This window comes from Stenella coeruleoalba, assembly GCF_951394435.1.
Source record: "Stenella coeruleoalba genome assembly, chromosome: 9".
Taxonomy (NCBI): domain Eukaryota; kingdom Metazoa; phylum Chordata; class Mammalia; order Artiodactyla; family Delphinidae; genus Stenella; species Stenella coeruleoalba.
Window position 1 is genome coordinate 57797757 of NC_137155.1, and position 17511 is coordinate 57815267.

Consider the following 17511-nt stretch of genomic DNA (forward strand, 5'->3'; position numbering starts at 1 on the left):
TGCTTCTATGGAATCTGACTAGGACAGTGGTCACCACCTTTTGTTCTACGAGAAGACATTTATGGGGTTTATAACCCTGGCAGCTAATTTTTTTCTGGTAATGCCAAGTCCATTAGTTATATTTACTTGCTCATAGTAAGAGCCTTATTTAGAAGTGAGAATTATCACGATGCCTTTGCATTAGTCTAATGATGATTGGAGGAGACACCTATCTTTAGAAGAAGAAAGAATGGAAAGGAGAAGTCATTACATTTTTCATTAAAGGAATAGGGGACAAAGCCCTAGAGTTTAAAAGTAAAGGCCTTTCTATCTTCTAATGGCATTTAAGTAGTGGCAGGATGTGCCCTAGTCTGAGCCTCGGCAATCCTGCATTCAAGAGGCCACTGATACTCACAGCTAGGCTGTGAGGCCTGGGGAGAAATACTCAACGTCTCTCTACCTCACCTTTGTCAACTGTAAAATGAGAAAAATAATACAGAGTTGAAAGAAGTAAATGAAATCTTGTATGTGAAAGAGCTTGGTAATTATAAAACACATCATAAAGGTGAGGTGTTTGAGGTATAAAAGTGACATTCTGGTTAGTTCAGGAATTAGAAGTGAAGGAATTAAGATACTGCACAAATGTGAGCTTCTTTAAATATATAGAAATAGGGGAAATGTGTTAGAGTCTTATGCATTGTTTTTTGTTGTTGTTGTTGTTTTTTCTGCGGTACGTGGGCCTCTCACTGTTGTGGCCTCTCCCGTTGTGGAGCACAGGCTACAGACGCCGCAGGCTCAGCAGCCATGGCTCACGGGCCCAGCCACTCCACGGCATGTGGGATCTTTCCGGACTGGGGCACGAACCCATGTCCCCTGCATCGGCAGGCGGACTCTCAACCAATGCGCCACCAGGGAAGCCCTGCATTGTGTTTTAAAGAATTATTTTTGTGGAAAATATATTTCTCATACTTAAATAAAAGCAGAGTAAGGTAGAAGTACTTTGTAAATGATAAAATATATATACACACTATAGCTCCAGTGACTTCTGAGAACTATTTAGGGAGTTAAATTAACAGCATTTCATAGGATTTATTAGTCATAAAAAGCCCCCCAGAGCTGCCTACATAAGGCTTTAATTATTCAAAGATTGCACTTTGGCACCTCAAACATTGCCAAACCCAGAAATCAGAAAAATGAACACCTTTCTTGGTGGCAAGGAGAGACATTTTGCATAGGAAGCAGTCATGAAATTGGGAACCCCAAAGTTAGAGGCACCCACAACTTGAAGGTAACTTAGACGTCTGGGAATGAATTATTTTCTAGAGAAGAGGAAGGAAGCACTTGAAAGGGATTGGGATAAAGCCAAGAAGTAAAAAATAAATGACAGGAGACAGAAAAGATGAGCAAAGGAAAGCAGGAGCAGAAAGGTTAAGAAAGTGGCAGACAGTGATAAATGAGGAAACCAGAAGAGGCAGAGGGAGCTGGCAGAAGCAAAACATTCAAGCAGAACCAAGGAATGCTCAGAGACCAGGAGGGAAGCTGGTACAGGTCCCTCCATCTCTGTGGACCGCACCCTCCTCAGCGCCGCCTGCAGGCAGCACGGTGCCAGTAATATGACCTCTGTGCCCACCCTCTCCAGGTGACAGACATGGAAATAGCCTTGTTTTCCTATTTTCATTAATGAAAATAAAAGGTTTACTATTATTACTTGTCCTCTGGGACTTGGAACACCCTTTCCAGACACCATCTTCAACATTCAGGACAAAGGCTGCTATTTGAAGTACCTTTTCTGGTCCTCTAGAGTTGTAAGTCCCCTTTTTCTGCTTCTGCACTTCTCTCCTTACTCTGGTCCTAAGACAGTACTCAAGTGTTCCTCCAGTATTTGCTGATGAGCTCTCTGAGGGCAGGCCATCTTTACAAACTCAGTGCATAAGACTTGGTCTGGTATACACCGTTTCTAATTAAAATCTGCTTACACAGGTAGGAAGACTCTTCCTCTGAGACTGTACAATTTTAATGGCTCAATACTTAGATGGTTAAGACACCAGATATTCCAAGGACCCACATTTCCATCTATTTCTGAGTGTGCCACACTCTGTTCTGGGCAGTGGTGAGCATTTAAAGTCAGTAATAAAGATGATAACAACGGGTAGTATCAGGTCATGCCTGCTCTGTGCCAGGAGCTGTGCTAAGCGCCTTACATATACAGTTAGTTAATCCTCACAGCAAATTCTGCCCTCAAGAAAGACAGATAAACGATTTAATGAGACAGGCAGATATATACACTACTAATAAACAACAAATAAATTATAAAACAACACAGCAGGTAATATAAAAGTATGGGAACTAGGGACTGGAGGGTAACTTTCCTGCATCTAGTAAGGAACAGCTAAGTAATAATGGAGGTATCCTTGTAATTTTAAAGTTATTTCTTTCTTGGGACTTCCTCGGTGGTGTGGCTAAGACTCCACACTCCCAATGCAGGCGGCCCGGGTTTGATCCCTGGTCAGGGAACTAGATCCCACATGCCGCAACTAAGAGTTTGCATGCCTCAACTAAAGATCCCACATGCCGCAATGAAGATCCCACGTGGCGCGACTAAGACCCGGCATAGCCAAATAAATAAATATTAAAAAAATAATAAAGTTATTTCTTTCTCAAGGATACAAATGGTCCAAATAGACCAGAAAAAGTCCCTCCCTGAGTATTACCCTTGCAAAAAACAAAATAAAGCTCAGCAATATATTTTATCCCATTGAAAAGCAAAAGTTCCGCATTACAATCTTATTATTTGGGAAGGATATATGAATTGCTTAAAGGTGCAAATATTATTTATGGTGCTTATATTTAACTAGGATGCTAGTAAGTATTATTGCTCTTATCTCTCCTGTTTATTATAGATTGGTATTAAGGCATGACTATAAAGCTCTTTGAATAAATAATTTTAACTGCCTAGTAATATGAGTGTTCACGTTGATTAAGTGGATATTTTGCACATGGCTAAGAGAATTCTCTTGAGCTTTTTCTTTGGAAAGACAGCCTCATAAAGTGCCCTTTGTGGAATAACTGACTTTCCCATTATCAAACCGAGTACCATGCAACTATTTTAAAAATTATATTTAAGCATTTAATTTTGATCTTAAAATAGAGAGATGCCTAGCAGAAAGTGGGCTGCAAATTAGCTAGAATGTGTAAGGTTGCATCATGCTGTATGCAGTGTGGTGAGGTGGGAGGGTACTTATGTGGGGTAAAGATACACCAACTCTAAGTCCTGCTGAATTGTTGGTCATAGGAGTCACTGTTCTCTGGGCTCCAGCTTCTCTACTTGTTAAATGCAGGATTGGGACTCTACTAGTCTTTTATCTGCTACTAAGTTCTATCCTAGGACTTCATTCCTATTTTCTCTCATGGAGTCAATCCAGACTCATGATGTCCCTTCTGAATATGACATCATGATAGTAGGGGTATGTCCCTCCTATGACATTCAGGATAGTAGGAAAAAAGACATGACTTCAGAGATTTCAATAGGAAAGTTACTCTTTTCATCTTGGAACTTAGCATGTTAGAAGTGATGTTTTTTAAAAATGATGCCCATTATATCAAAAATGCACAGAAGTGACCAAGTGTTAAAAAGTGGTTTGCTCTGGGTGGTTAAGACAATGGGTCATTTAAAATTTCTTCTAAATAGTTTTATATATTTTCCAAGTTTTCTGTAATGAATGTATATCACATGCATATACATATTAATATATTCAGAAAAAATAAAAGCACTTAAAAAAAGTGTCCCCAATGTTTATAAAGTGTCATCAGTGAACCAAACTCTACCAAACAGTTGTTTTTTACTCTATGTATAACTTAAATTTTATAAACACTAAAATAATTGGCAGGGACAGATCAGTACCTCAGGTAAAAAGGGTGAATTCAAGGTTACCAAAGTTACCACTGGTTACTTGTCCAAGATCACATAGCTAGTAAGAGGCATGAGTGGGGCTTGAATTCAGGTAGCTGGCCTCCAGGGCTCATCCTCTCCCCCCATGCCTCTTCCAGCTTCTCCAGACTGCAGCTGTATGTGGATTAGAAAAACCCTAGGGCAGGCTCCTCAAACGTTGGTTGCTTATCCAATTTGGTTCAGAGTGCCAATCATCTGCTGTTGCAGACCTTGAGGGCTGGGACTGTGACTGGTTATAAACACAAGCAAATGGCCTTTCTTTGTGGATTGCTTTCTTTTTTGAATAGCACCTTGGGATTCTTTCCAGAGAAGTACCTTTATGTTCTTAACACAGCCAAACACTTGATTTTCTGTTAATGAGCTTAATGCAGAACTGGAACTAAAGGTGAGCTGGCTGGATGAGTGCAAAAATTAAGTGAGTATGTTAGACACATGTTTTGAGTGGGTTATTTCCAGACTGAGCTTAGTTCAGTGATGTGCTAAGTCTCTCTTCAGCTGCATGTCAGAGCCTGAGCCAAGCATATGCACTGTCTTCATGGATAACTCAGGCTGCAGCTCCACAACAGAACAGGCAGAGGCAAATTAGTTCTGTGGCCGTGACCTGGCATGTATTTGCATAACTAGATTGGCAAGATCTTCTTAGGAAAGGCTGGCTGCCCACTTGTCCCAGAATATCATGAATTGGTGGTTCATATAACCTCAATTCCCAAAACGGACAGTCATAGAATTATAGCTTCAGAATGAGAATGAACTTCAGGATTATCCATCCCAGCCCCCACCCTATGCAGAAATGCCTAAATAACCGTTGACAGGTGGTCACCTAGTCTCAATTAGAACATATCCAATGACAGAGACCTCACCATTCTATAAGGGGACTTGTTCCATTTTGGGGGCAGTTCTATTAGAAAGTTCTTCCTCTCTAACATCTCTTAATTCACTCTCTTCTGCCCTGGGAAGCTAAAGAGCTGTGCTGTCCAATATGGTAGCCATGTTGAAGTGTGGCTCAGGCTAATTGAAATGTGCTGTAAATGTATAATACACATCAGATTTCAAAAACTCAATATGAAAAAGTTTTACGCTGATCATGTGTCGAAATGACACTGTTTTTAGTATATTGGGTTAAATGCAATATATTATTAAAATTAATTTCACCTGTTTCTTTTTACTTTAAAATGTGGCGACTAGAAAATTTTAAATTACGTATGTGACTAGCATTCTATTTCTCCTGGATAGCACTGCTATAGAGTATTCTAAGTCTGCAGCCTCTTACAAAAGGCAGCCTTCAGATTTTGGAAGACTGCTATTGTGTTCCCTCTAATTTTTAAAAAGAGGATATGTCATAGGTTCCTCCAGTGCTCTTTAACATAATTTCTAGACCTTTCACCATTTATATTGATACATTCCAGTTTTTCAGTCTCTACATTCAGCTGAATACTGTAAACTGAAGACTATAAGTAGGATGTAGCAAGCCCTGTGGGGCTATTATCTCCACTGTATTGATATTACACTTCTGTTAAAGCACATAGCTTGCTGTAGTTTTTATGTGGCCCAATTATACTATCCAAGGATTCTTAACTCCTAGTCTGTGACCCCTGCTGGTCACCGACAAACTCCAGCTGAAATTGTAAACCAAATTTTATGACTATGGACATTTGTCTATGAGATAGTCTTTAGCTTTTGTCAACTGAAAACAAGAAAACAAAACCCAAAAACTGCACAACCTAAAAGTTGCAAGTTATGTTTTATCCAGGGAACTTACTGAAGACTATAGCCTAGGAAACAGCCTCTCAGATAGCTCTGAGGAACTGCTCCAAAGAGGTAAGGAGGAGTCAGGATATAGAGGAGTTTCTCCTGAAAACAGACATGTAGTTGAACATCAAAAGATTACTGCTAATCCAAAAAAACAGACATCTAAAGTTAATGATTTTAGTACTTTTCTACGTATGGAAAGATGCAAGAGTCTGGGCTCATTAAATTATTCCTTTGATGTGCATCTTAACTGTCTAGGGCCAGTATCCTGTTTTTCTCCATTCTGAATTCCCCTCACGGTGCACCATCTGGGGGGCAGCTGAAGTGGTTGATGGCCTGATGGTGGGCAACATACCCTGTTTACTGAAATGGCAAGCAACATTTTTTTGTCCACATTTTCATAGATTTTCAAAGAGATCTGAGACCTACTAGATGGTATTAGGGCTATAGTTACTTTAAGTCCTGGGATGTCTTCTCACAAAACTATTTTTAATCTCAATCTGCCATACTACCATACTTTTGCATTTTATATTTTTAATGGATGATTTTACATTTATCCCTATTAAGTTTATTCTTATTCATGTCAGCCTGTTCTTTTAGTTTGTTGAGACATTTTGCCTCTCTTGGTTCATCTGACATTTAATGAATTAGGCTTATCTCCCAGCTCTGTCACACCTGCAGTTTTGATAAGCATGTCTTTGTGTCTTCATCCATCATTAATTGAAATTTTGGACTGGATAAACCATAGATAGCACTTGGGAGTCTGTCATTGTGACTCCCCTTCGGGTAGGCAGTGGTTCATCAAGCAGATGACATTCCTTGGGTAAAGTTGTTCAACCAGCTACAAATCTACTCAATTGTACTGTCATTCATGTCATTCTTGCCCACAGGATGTCAAATTCTTTCTTGAAATTAAGATATATTTTTTTCCATGATATTCCCCTGATCTCCATGACCTGTAAGCCTGTCAAAAAGGGAAATGTGACTGGTTTGGTGAAAGACTGATTTTGGAAACCTATACTGTCTCCCAGCAATCACTTCTCACGAGCTTTTAAATAGTCTGTTCCAGAATTTTGCTAGAGGGTTGACATCAAACCCACAGGGCTGTAGTTTTTGGAATCTACATCCCCCATTCTCTAACATCTTTCTGAAAATTGGAACAATTGTCTTAACAAAGGCTTGGTTGAAAATTAAATTTACATTGGGGCTTCCCGGTGGCGCAGTGGTTGAGAGTCCACCTGCCAATGCGGGGGACACGGGTTCGTGCCCCGGTCCAGGAAGATTCCACATGCTGCGGAGCAGCTAGGCCCATGGGCCGTGGCCACTGAGCCTGCGCGTCTGGAGCCTGTGCTCCGCAACGGGAGAGGCCACAACAGTGAGAGGCCCGCGTACCTCAAAAGAAAAAAAAAAAAAAATTTTACATTGGATTTTACATGAGAAATTTTACATGAGAAATAACAGGCTTCTAAGTAAGCTGAGCCACAGTAATAAAAGGTGATAATGAATAATGATGCATGAACTTAAACGACAAAGTTACGTGCTGCCAGGGGTCTGGATAAAGACACAATCTACCCCTCTGATATGTTCTATCCACCAATTTAAGCCATCTGCTCCCCCAAAGCAATGTAATTTGTTTATTACATTTTGTTTTCTGTTGACTCTTAACGTTCTTTAAGGTTCTGGAAGCTATTGTCTTTGAGATATCCACAGTTTATTTTGTTTTAAACTCTAGAACAGCCAAACGCTTTCCCACTAAGAATCATAAACATTTTCTCTTTTGTTAGAAAAAGCAGATGTCAGGATGCTTCCTCTGCTCAAGCCTTAGGGGTTATCAATAAGGACAAGGCTTGGCTCTCAGAGATCCCGGGGCAATGGTTCCCAAACTGGAATCACCTGGAAGTTTTAAAATCCTGGTGTCCAGATCACATCCCCAGAAATCTGGATTGCTGGCTTGGGTGTGGATGTGTGTCAGGATTTTTTAAAGCTCTACAGGAGATTCTAATGTGTAGCCAATGTCAAGACACTGAGCTTTGCAAATAGTTCTGAAAGTGGAGTCCAGACCAGCAGCATCAGCATCACCTGGAACTCGTTAAAATGCAAATTTTCACTCCACTCCCCCAACCCAGCTACCTCCAATCTACTCTAATGCTCCAATCTACTCAATCAGAAACTGTGGAGGACCAGCGCAGGAATCTGTGTTTTAACAAGCCCTCCAGGTGAGTTTGATGCATACTAAGGTTTGAAAACCATTACTCTAGGCTCTCCTTTCTCCTGGAAATAAGATTCCCCTGTGAAGTGCCACTGACCCTGAGAACGTCTGGTCTGAGGCCAATTAAAGCTCTCTAAAGCCTCAGAAGCTGGCACATAAGCTACGCAGAAAGCTTTGAGTGCTCTATTCCCTCTCAGCCAGCGAGCTGGCCCGCAGAACGAACCATGAACGCTATCGAGCCAGGATGGCTGGTACATGGTCTACTTGTGATGGTGCTAGGCTGCTACAAAGGAACCAAGGAAGAATACCACCCTGCAGGTTAAAACGCAAATTTCGGTCACTTCTGGCACTTTGAGGAAACAGAACGTAAACATCAGCAGGCAGTTGGAAATTAGTGGAAGATCTTTGGTATCACGCCTTGGGGTGGGGGGTGGAAGCATGGAGTGTTTGGAAGAAACTTTGGCCCGAAGCTGCACTGTCTGCAGCTGCAGAGCCACTTGTCTTAGCAGGGGCTGGCATTGGAGGAACTGTACCCGTTTTTTGGATCTTCTTTCTGGCAGTGTGACCTTGACTCCCATAATTTCTTTGAATCTCAGTTACCTCCGATAAAACCAGGGAACGATGAAACCTACCTCATGGGGTTGTTCTGAGGATTGAGATAATATTTGTGAAAATGCCCAGCACTAGTAAGTGGTGGTTATTCAATAAGCCTCCTGTGCACCCGCCAGGAAATCAGTTTTGTCTTTAGCTAGAGTTTTAGAATGAGGCCTTAGCAAAACCATGGAGCAGAACATTTGTCTGTAGAGCCTTTTCTGATCCCGGTTCTAGAAACTTCCTTTTTTCCCCATGGCCTCCTTCTTTCTCCTCGACCTAGAATCTTGGCCTCTCTTTACCCTTTTGAAATTCATTTCCATTTATCAAACAGATGGAAGAGAGGAATGTGCTAATCGAGATTAGGGTGTACACGGCTTAGAACTCCTTCACGTCTTAGAGTTTTCAGAGTGAGATGCAATTTAACAGTATTTGAACATCCTTTAGCCCTCAAGAGGAAAGGGAAGGGAACCCACACATATTGAGTGCCTTCCTCAGAACAGGCAGTTTGCTCTCCTTTTTGTGCTCATTTAATCCTCAGAAGAGGTGCTCCTATTACCCCATTTTAAAGGTGAGGAAATCAATGGTGGAATTTAAGAAACACCATCAGATGGTTGGGAAGTGGAATATTTTTCCCAGAGCCCCTCAAAACATCCCATTGGTTTCAGATTTTGATTTCCCATAGGGTTAGTATAGATTCTTGGCAGAAACAAACAGAACAAAAAGTTTGTTTTCAAATCCATGCTGTATCTCTGCCTCGTTGAGGGCCATACAAAACTACCTCTACTTGTGGTTGAAGAAAACCATATATACCACAGCAGAATGAGCTATATGGGTTTGCTGACTGGTCAATTCCTAATAAAAATTTGACTTTTTCTTAACCCACCTATAACCTATTATTAGATAATAATTACTCCTAAGTACAAAACAGAACTGTATTGAGGTGGATATTTTCTCCCAGGGAGGAAGTTGGTAATGGTTAAATTTTGCTTACCTCTTATTAGTCACAGGCAAAAAGTCCACCGAGGACCCCAGGAAAAATAAGATGGAATCCAGGTGATAAGGTCTTAACCTCTTCTTGCGTGCTTGGTCTAGTTTCACTTGCTCACAAGGTGCCGCATGCAGAGGCCCTGCATCAACGGCCCTTCACACCACAGCTCCCGGCATGAAAACGCCGGGCCTTACCCCTCAGCTCCGTGACCGGGTGCAGAAGGGCCGAGCACACCACTGCAGTTCAAGATGGCGGCGGCTGGGAGACGCTGCTCCCAGCCTGTCAGTCTCGCGAGAACTTCACCCTCCTCCCCCGGAAGGAGAACCCTAAGAAGCAGCCCCACCCACAGCCTGCTGGGGAGAGGAGGGTATGTGTTCTAGAGTGTGAGCTCTCATCTCTCCATTCTCTGATCAAAGAATAAAACTTTGCTTTGCTTCGGAACTGAACTAGGTCTCGTTCTACAGGTAAGCGCTACACCAGGCAGGAGGACCCTTATGGAGTCTGACTTGAAAGTGTCAGTAACATTATTACATTATTTGCATGAACATTAATAGTCTACTGTTCATCGCATAATGTTCTGGAAGACAGTTCTCAAAATGACAACTCGTTATTCTATCATCTCCTGCTCTCCAAAGCCTTTCCTGCCCTGCCCTCACCTGAAGAATCTCTCAGCCCCTGTTGGTGCGCTCACAGCACTCATGTGTAATAGCACCTAAAACGCTGATTAGCTTACTTGTCTGTCTCCCCACAACCTATCCCCATTAAGCAATATACTTGTCAAAGAAAGGGGTCAGTGTTTTATTCAGCTTTGTTCTTTCCTCCTGAGTTACCAAGAAGAGAGAAAACTAAATTTTATGAATCCGTGGAAATTGCCTGGCTGTCTGAAAGAGGGAAGGAATGTGAAGAGGTGTGGGGAGCAAGGCTGGGTAATTAGGCCTTGAAAATGAAGCAGAAGGATTTATGCTTAAGGTCGATGCAGCAGGGAGCCGTGTGGAGCGTCGTGGAGTGAGTGGTGTGGAGGTGAAGGCAGAACGAGGCGCAGACTGTACAGAATGAATCCAAGCTCCAACCTGTGAGCCTGCCACTGGATACAGACATGGGATACACTCAGAGCTATGTTAGGTGCGTGCATATTAATGGTGAGAAAGAGGGGACCCAGAGAAATGAGGACGAGGTGAGAATCAGAGGGAGAAAAATATCACTCCAAAGCTTCTACATCAGATAATTAGCCGAAGAATGGAAAAGGTAGTTGGAAAAGCGTAGCAATTTGGGGAGTACAGAAGCTGGAGAAGGAAGTTAGGATACATTTCATTAGTTGGATTTCTCTTTCTTTGAAGTGTTAAGTGGGCATACAGATAACTTAAAATTTAAATTCTGCTTTTTCCTAAAAGTATAACTTAAGGGTGAAATAACCTCATCACTCTTTACATTTTAAGGTGTCCTTATTTTAGATATTATCAATGTAGGCTTTAATTCTCTCTGGAAAATGAATACTTTCCTGGGTCCCATGGGAGTTGTTCCTTGTGGCATTTGCACAGACGACCGTCTGAGCTGAGTGCTTGTTACATGGGATGAAATATTGTTTAGGGTTAGCAGGGAGACATTACAGGCCACCCACTGGACACCCTGAGAATGAAAAATAGGCCAAAGGTCTCGTGTCTTTAACTGGAAAAGTACAATTGCAAGATTAACAACAGCAATCCCAGTGTGCGTTACTGCTAGTGGAAACAAGCGTAGGATATCATAACAGAGGAAGAAAAGGCAGCAAATTTGCTTTCAAAGCCCAACATGTGACAGCTTTACAATCGTCTTTTGAATGGTGTCTGTATTGGTCTCCTATTGCTGCTGTAACAGATTACCACGAAATTTAGTGGCTTAAAATTATGCTGCCTATCCAAGTATTGCAGCATTATGCTTCCAATAAGGGTTCCCACCCTTACCCTACAGATAACCAAAAATGAACAAGCATTAGAATCTTCACATTTGAATGCAGATCATTTCATTTTAAAAAGAACCTGAACTGTTAAAGTAGTTACCTCTCCTAACCTAAAAAACAAAAGAGAGATTATTCATTTAATATCTTGGAAACGTTCTGTTTACTAGCTGCTGTCTGACAAGGAGATAAGTTTAGTAATCATTAGAGAGACACAGCATACTTGGTGCAAACAGAAAAGCAGGACATCAAAACAAGGCCACTTCAGAAGTATTTTCCAGTTTTTTTTTCCTACTGAAGTAAATCAAAAGAGTTAATCTGAGTTCCTGTGAAACCCTTTGCCAGTGAATGCTGTGACTGACTGAAACTCAAATTTGTAAATTTCCTTGTTGTTAAAACTAAAATAATTACGTAGGAAAAATTCGAATTGTACCTCTCTTTATCTTAATCTAGAGATCTTTAATATTCCAGATTTACTGAAAAATACCAAACCAGAGTTTATGTAATTAAGATTTCGCTCTTAAAAAAACAACAAAAGTATTAACATTAGTTTTCTTTCAGAAGAGTCTTTCACTGATTATATGCACCTGTATTTTTTTAAATAAACGTATATAATAGTTTAAAAGAAACAATGATAAAATAGCACTACAGCAAACACATGCACTTAGTTGACTTTTAAACTACATAAATATATATTAAATAGTTGAAAGATAACGAGTATTTATGTCCTCTGAAAGCAATTCTTACTTGGAAGCAGAGTTGTCTTTTTAAGACAGATTAAAAAAAAAACAATCAAGAATCTTGCTCATGGATAATCACCTTTGCTAGTTAACCCAGTAACCACAGACATGATTCCTGTGCAGCTTTTGTTAAACTAAATTGTTCTCCTTTGAAGTCAGTGGCAGAAGCCTTGTGCATGAGAATGAAAAAAGAGAGTAGATGGATTTTTATAATCATTTTTAAAATAAAAATATGAATATTACAAAAAACAAAATAATAGATACAGAATGTTAGCATTGCATAGATATAATACAGTCTAGTGAGTTTCCAGCTAATTCTTCAAAGCCCCTGGGTGCACCCCAGCTGGTAGGAATCTCCTGCCCTCACATCCACCAGAAGAGCTCCATTCAAAATGATTTATATATTTACATACATATATTCATATATCTGTGTATCTGCTTACTCTGATCACTCCCCTTGCATCTAACATAATATTGTTGTCCACTATTTGGGGCCACCTTTTTCTACTTTCCTGATTTAAACATTAATATTATTGTTTTATACAGTCAGTGTTTGTTTAGATTCACGCACTTATTTGCATTTTCTTTGTTTATCTTCCTTTCTGGCATCTCAGACCTTCCTTCCATGATCATTATCCTTTCTGAAGTTTACCCTTCAAATTTCCTTAACTGAGGGTCTTCCGGATATACTGCATCACCGATGCAGTGATATACTACATCACTTTTAGGAATGTCTTTATTTCACCCTTGTATTTTTGCTGTATGTAAAATTCTAGGTTGATTGTTTCTCTAAACATTTTGTAGATTTTATTCCACTATAGTCCGCTCTTTGTTGTGGCTGTTGAAAAGTCTGCTGCTAGTTTAACTATTCTTTTATGGATAACCTGTCTTTTTCCCTCTAGGTGCTTTCAATACTGTCTTTAAGTCTTCTTTAAGTCTTTGGTGTCTTGCAGCTTTACTGTACTGGGTCTTCATATGAGTTTCTTATTATTTATCCTCCTTGGGATTTGTGCTTTCTAAATCTGAACATTCATGTCTTTCATCTGTTCTCAAAAATTCTATGCCATTATTACTGGCATTTTCTTTGAAATCATCATGAACTTCAATTAGACCTTTATCAAGTGTCTTATTCTATCCTTCATTTCTCATAAATATTCTTTCACAGTTACCATTTCTTTGTCTCCCCCTCTCTCTTCTGTGTTTTGGTTAATTTCCTGAGTGTTATCCTCCATTTTGCTAACTTGTTTTTCAACTGACTAACCTATGAAGTTATCCATTGTGCTTTTAAATTACATTTTTAGTTTTTAAAATATTTGGTTCTGTTTCAAATCTGCCTAGTATTTTAAAGTATCACTACCTTCTTGAGTTTTTAATTCTGTATTTATTTCATTAACATTTTATACCTGGTTATTTTATGTTCTGTATCATCCATTCCAATATTCAAAATTCTTGGTGGTCTAATTCAGCTGTTACTGTTTCTGCTGACTCTCACTCATGGGACCTGTTTCCCCATGTACTTCATAATTTTGGATTTTGAGTGCCTCTTCAGCTTTATCTGTAGGAATCCTGCAAGACCCGAGTTGAGGGTGAGTCTCTCAGAGGGAATCTGTGTTTATCTCTGCCAGGCCCTGCACGTCACTACTCATCTGGGTCCACACTGGGTTAACTTCTTTTTTTTTTTTTTTTTGCGGTACGCGGGCCTCTCACTGCTGTGCCCTCTCCCGTTGCGGAGCACTGGCTCCGGACGCGCAGGCTCAGCGGCCATGGCTCACGGGCCCAGCCGCTCCGCGGCATGTGGGATCTTCCCGGACCGGGGCACAAACCCGTGTCCCCTGAATCGGCAGGTGGACTCTCAACCACTGCGCCACCAGGGAAGCCCCTGGGTTAACTTCTTGACCTGAGGTTTCCTGGACTGCCCAGGTAGTATCAACTTAACCCCAAATTTCCAACAGGCTTGTGGTTATAAATTTTCAGGGAAGATGTAATATTCCAACCCAGAGCCTAGGCTGAGACAGAAGACTTCCTTGTTGTTTCCCTTCACATGGTTTAATTTGGAAGGTGCATCCTTTCATTATTCTGGCTTTACATGAGGGCTCAGTTCCAATTCCCCATCTTGCTTTGGCCCCGGTGTGGCCATTAAAATCTAAGCCTCTTGGTTATAAAGATTGGCAGGATAGGCTCAGATTCAGCTAACACCTGTTTTGCAGCTCTCTTCAGTTCAACTATTTGTTTACCCTTCCTTACTTAATAGCTCAACTATTAAAAAGATGTTTATGATATTTCATCCAGCATTGCTAGGTACCCAGTTCTAAATATTTCTCCAAACAGGAGTTTCTCATTATTTTTTCTGATGAAGGAACTAAGGCCCAGAAAAGTTCATTGACTTTAAAAAGGCACAACCAAGTGGAAACTAAAACTGAGCCTCTGAACTCCTTGTTCATGTCTTCATGGATCACACAAAATAATAGTGCTTCCACTCTTAGAGCTGGCGTTTGTTGTGTCACTCCTAGTAACTCTTGAGATAACTCTGAAATCAGAAGTCAATTTCCCCCAAATTGTGATAACTTGCTAAAATAAGGTGAGATTAAATCACTGTCACAAGGTCATTCGATGTATTACAGCTGTGAGATAAGAAGCCTGTGTTGCTGACTTCCAAGGCTGTAGTGACATGAGTAGAAAATTTAGTTGTAATGATTTCTTAAAGCAGGTCTTGGCATCTGAATCTGGATTTGAAACCACTGATCATGGAGAGGAACAATCCATAGTTATGAAACAGACACATTTTTAGGATTCATAGAGGTGTATCTTATCAGCATCCGGACTTTCTCACATGCAAAAGCTCCAAGTTAAGCATCTTTACTGCATATTAGGAAAATATGCATAATTTGAAATATATGTGTATTCATTATTCATTCTAAAAAAAGGAAACACTATTAAAAGGAATCTGAGTAATACTGTACAATACTGCAACTAGCAAATCTTAGAATAGGGAAAGCAAATATGTTTTTGAGGTTTCAATATAAAGAAAGAAAAGACATTTGGAATTTCAGTGATCCTGTCTCAAATGACTGCATGTTAACAAACCACCACCACCACCACCACCAATAAAAGAAAAAAATATATATATATACACACACACACACACACCCCAATATAAAATGACCTAGAAAAAAAAAAAAACGACCTAGGGCTATCTGCTGTGGTTTTGTTTTGCTTCATTACAAATTCCTAAATCTCCATTTGTCAACCGAATTTCACATTTTTTTTCAATTTTATCAACTTTATTCAATTTTCATCTTGTTCTCAGACGGTGTTCACCTTACTTATTAGCATTTTTTCAAATGTAAGAAAACCGAAGTTGTGCGTTTGAAACTTCCTGTAGAGGGCGCTATTGATATTGTTAACTATACTAAACTTTAAAAAAAATACATGGTTCATAAACTATAGTCTCTGCTTAGAAGTCATTAAGTTGATATTTGGGAGAGTTGCATGAAACCAAAACTCTAAGCAGACTAATAACTCTTAAGCTGTTTAAAACTTGTGAAACCAGCGTTCCTCTGCTGCAGGCTTTTTAACGCTGGAGTCTGAACGTTCTCTCCCCTCCCCCTTTATTATTTAATGGACAATTCCTCTTCTGGTCTGTATTAACAATGGTGCTTGGAACTCGGCATCGATAACACACTGTATGCCCTGTTGTGCTCCATGTTGAATGATTTGTGTGTCTTTGAGAAAGTCCAGCTTCTCTTCTTAATCTGGTATCCTGGAGGCTCTGTAATTTACTCCCACGGTTCCCTGCCATAACGTATTTCACGTCAAGTGGAAGGTTCTCTTTTTTTTTTTAACTCTTAATAGAGATATTTTGAAACAAAGACAGAGGGCAAAGAGGATCTTCTTAGGATATTAAATGAGAACATAACCATAGCTTATTTTTCTTTTGTATTATGAGGCAATTGATGATTGCCTGGGGCTTTGTGGATGAATCAGACTTTTAATAAGTTTCAGTGAGAACAGTGTTCACGAAGATAATTAATTGCTCTGCTGTGTGAAAGCTCATGTAGATAGTGTTTTATTCTACTGTGTAGACTGTTCATAAAAAAGCACACTATTCTTTACTACACGAATGCTTATCGGCCTACCTTCTCAGAAAATACTACTTTTCTTTTTTTAAAAAAAAGAAATCATTAATAACCTTATTAAACCAGAAATGAAATACGTTACTGATCATTCTCCAAAAGTGGCACTGAAAAGAAATCTTTTCTTTCGGAGGATCTGATGTCTTGCATCTATTGTTTACAAAACTCTTCTGAATGCTGACAGACACCTCTCTTCTTATTACTTTTAACCTTGGAATTTTGGCAAAGTGCTTCTTTTTCCTCTACATTACTTGAGTGATTTCAAACCAGAAAAATTCTTTGTCCAATCTTTACCCTGTCTCTGTGGCAGCATTGTAAGGGACTGTAAGAAAATGACTTCTAAAGCATCACTTGTTAATACAGAGGGTTTTTCTCCTGATGGCTACAATTTACATGCCAGGGGCCCTATAAGCCCTCCAGCATTTTCTCGATGCTATGAAGGGAAAGAAAAAAAAAAAAATCAAAGTTTCTTAGAGTCTGGAATGCTTTCCCTGGCAATTCACAACAGAGTTCAAGTCAAGTTTATGATTTGGACTCAAACTTAAACTTTCTTTATGCATTTTTAACTCTTTGAAAGAGAGGCTGAAGATAATATAGTACGCATTACATGTCTCGTGCTATATTTGTTTTATTATTGATTGAATTTTTTAGTCTTTGCTAATAACTTTGTTTTTTAGACTTTTTTTAAATAGAGAAAACAATCCACTTAGAGTCTCATCCGTCACATTAATGTGTTTGCTGTTAATTTTTTTCAGTTAAAAATTATTTATAGGATAAAACTATATTTGTATCATCACTTGGTTTTCTGTTCTAATTTGGTGTTCTGTTCAAATTTAGTATTATATCATAATTTTATCAAAACTTTTTTTATATGTGTCACTGTGGTCTTCAGACTTCTTATAGATTTCCATAAGTGCAATTTACTTGTGGCCTCAGGAATTACGCATTGTTCTCACGTGTAAGAAGAGAGTAATCACACCTCTCTCAAAGGGCAATGTGAGGATTAAATGACCTCATCTGAATAGCCTAGCACAGTGCCTGGCACATAAGCACTCAGTAATGTTTCTCCTTTTTCTCCTTCTTCTTTCCCTGATCTTAATTGGCTTTCATTTGTCACCACTAATATGCCATTACATGTTGCAGAATGAATCTTTTGGAACATAATTACATGAGAAAATAAAACTGATTTAAAATATTTTCATGCTTTCCAATAGAATCATAACATGAAATAAATAAA

The 17511-nt window shown here is 39.5% G+C and overlaps 2 protein-coding genes across 6 annotated transcripts in view; one reads left to right on the plus strand and one right to left on the minus strand.

Moving 5' to 3' along the window:
* Nucleotides 1-9710, minus strand: part of JAZF1 (JAZF zinc finger 1) — a 520205-nt gene extending 510495 nt beyond the window's left edge. For all 4 annotated transcript variants that reach the window (XR_013829868.1, XR_013829869.1, XR_013829870.1 and 1 more), the window contains exon 1: nucleotides 9472-9710. The gene's annotated coding sequence lies outside the window, so the exon portion shown is untranslated. The remainder of the gene's footprint in view (nucleotides 1-9471) is intronic.
* A 170-nt stretch (nucleotides 9711-9880) lies between these two features.
* Nucleotides 9881-17511, plus strand: part of CREB5 (cAMP responsive element binding protein 5) — a 431741-nt gene continuing 424110 nt past the window's right edge. Inside the window, exon 1 of one of the 2 annotated variants that reach the window (XM_079931993.1) lies at nucleotides 9881-9932. The gene's annotated coding sequence lies outside the window, so the exon portion shown is untranslated. Of the gene's footprint in view, nucleotides 9933-10425; nucleotides 10591-17511 lie in introns of those variants that run through there. The other variant, XM_079931994.1, reaches the window with a different exon arrangement.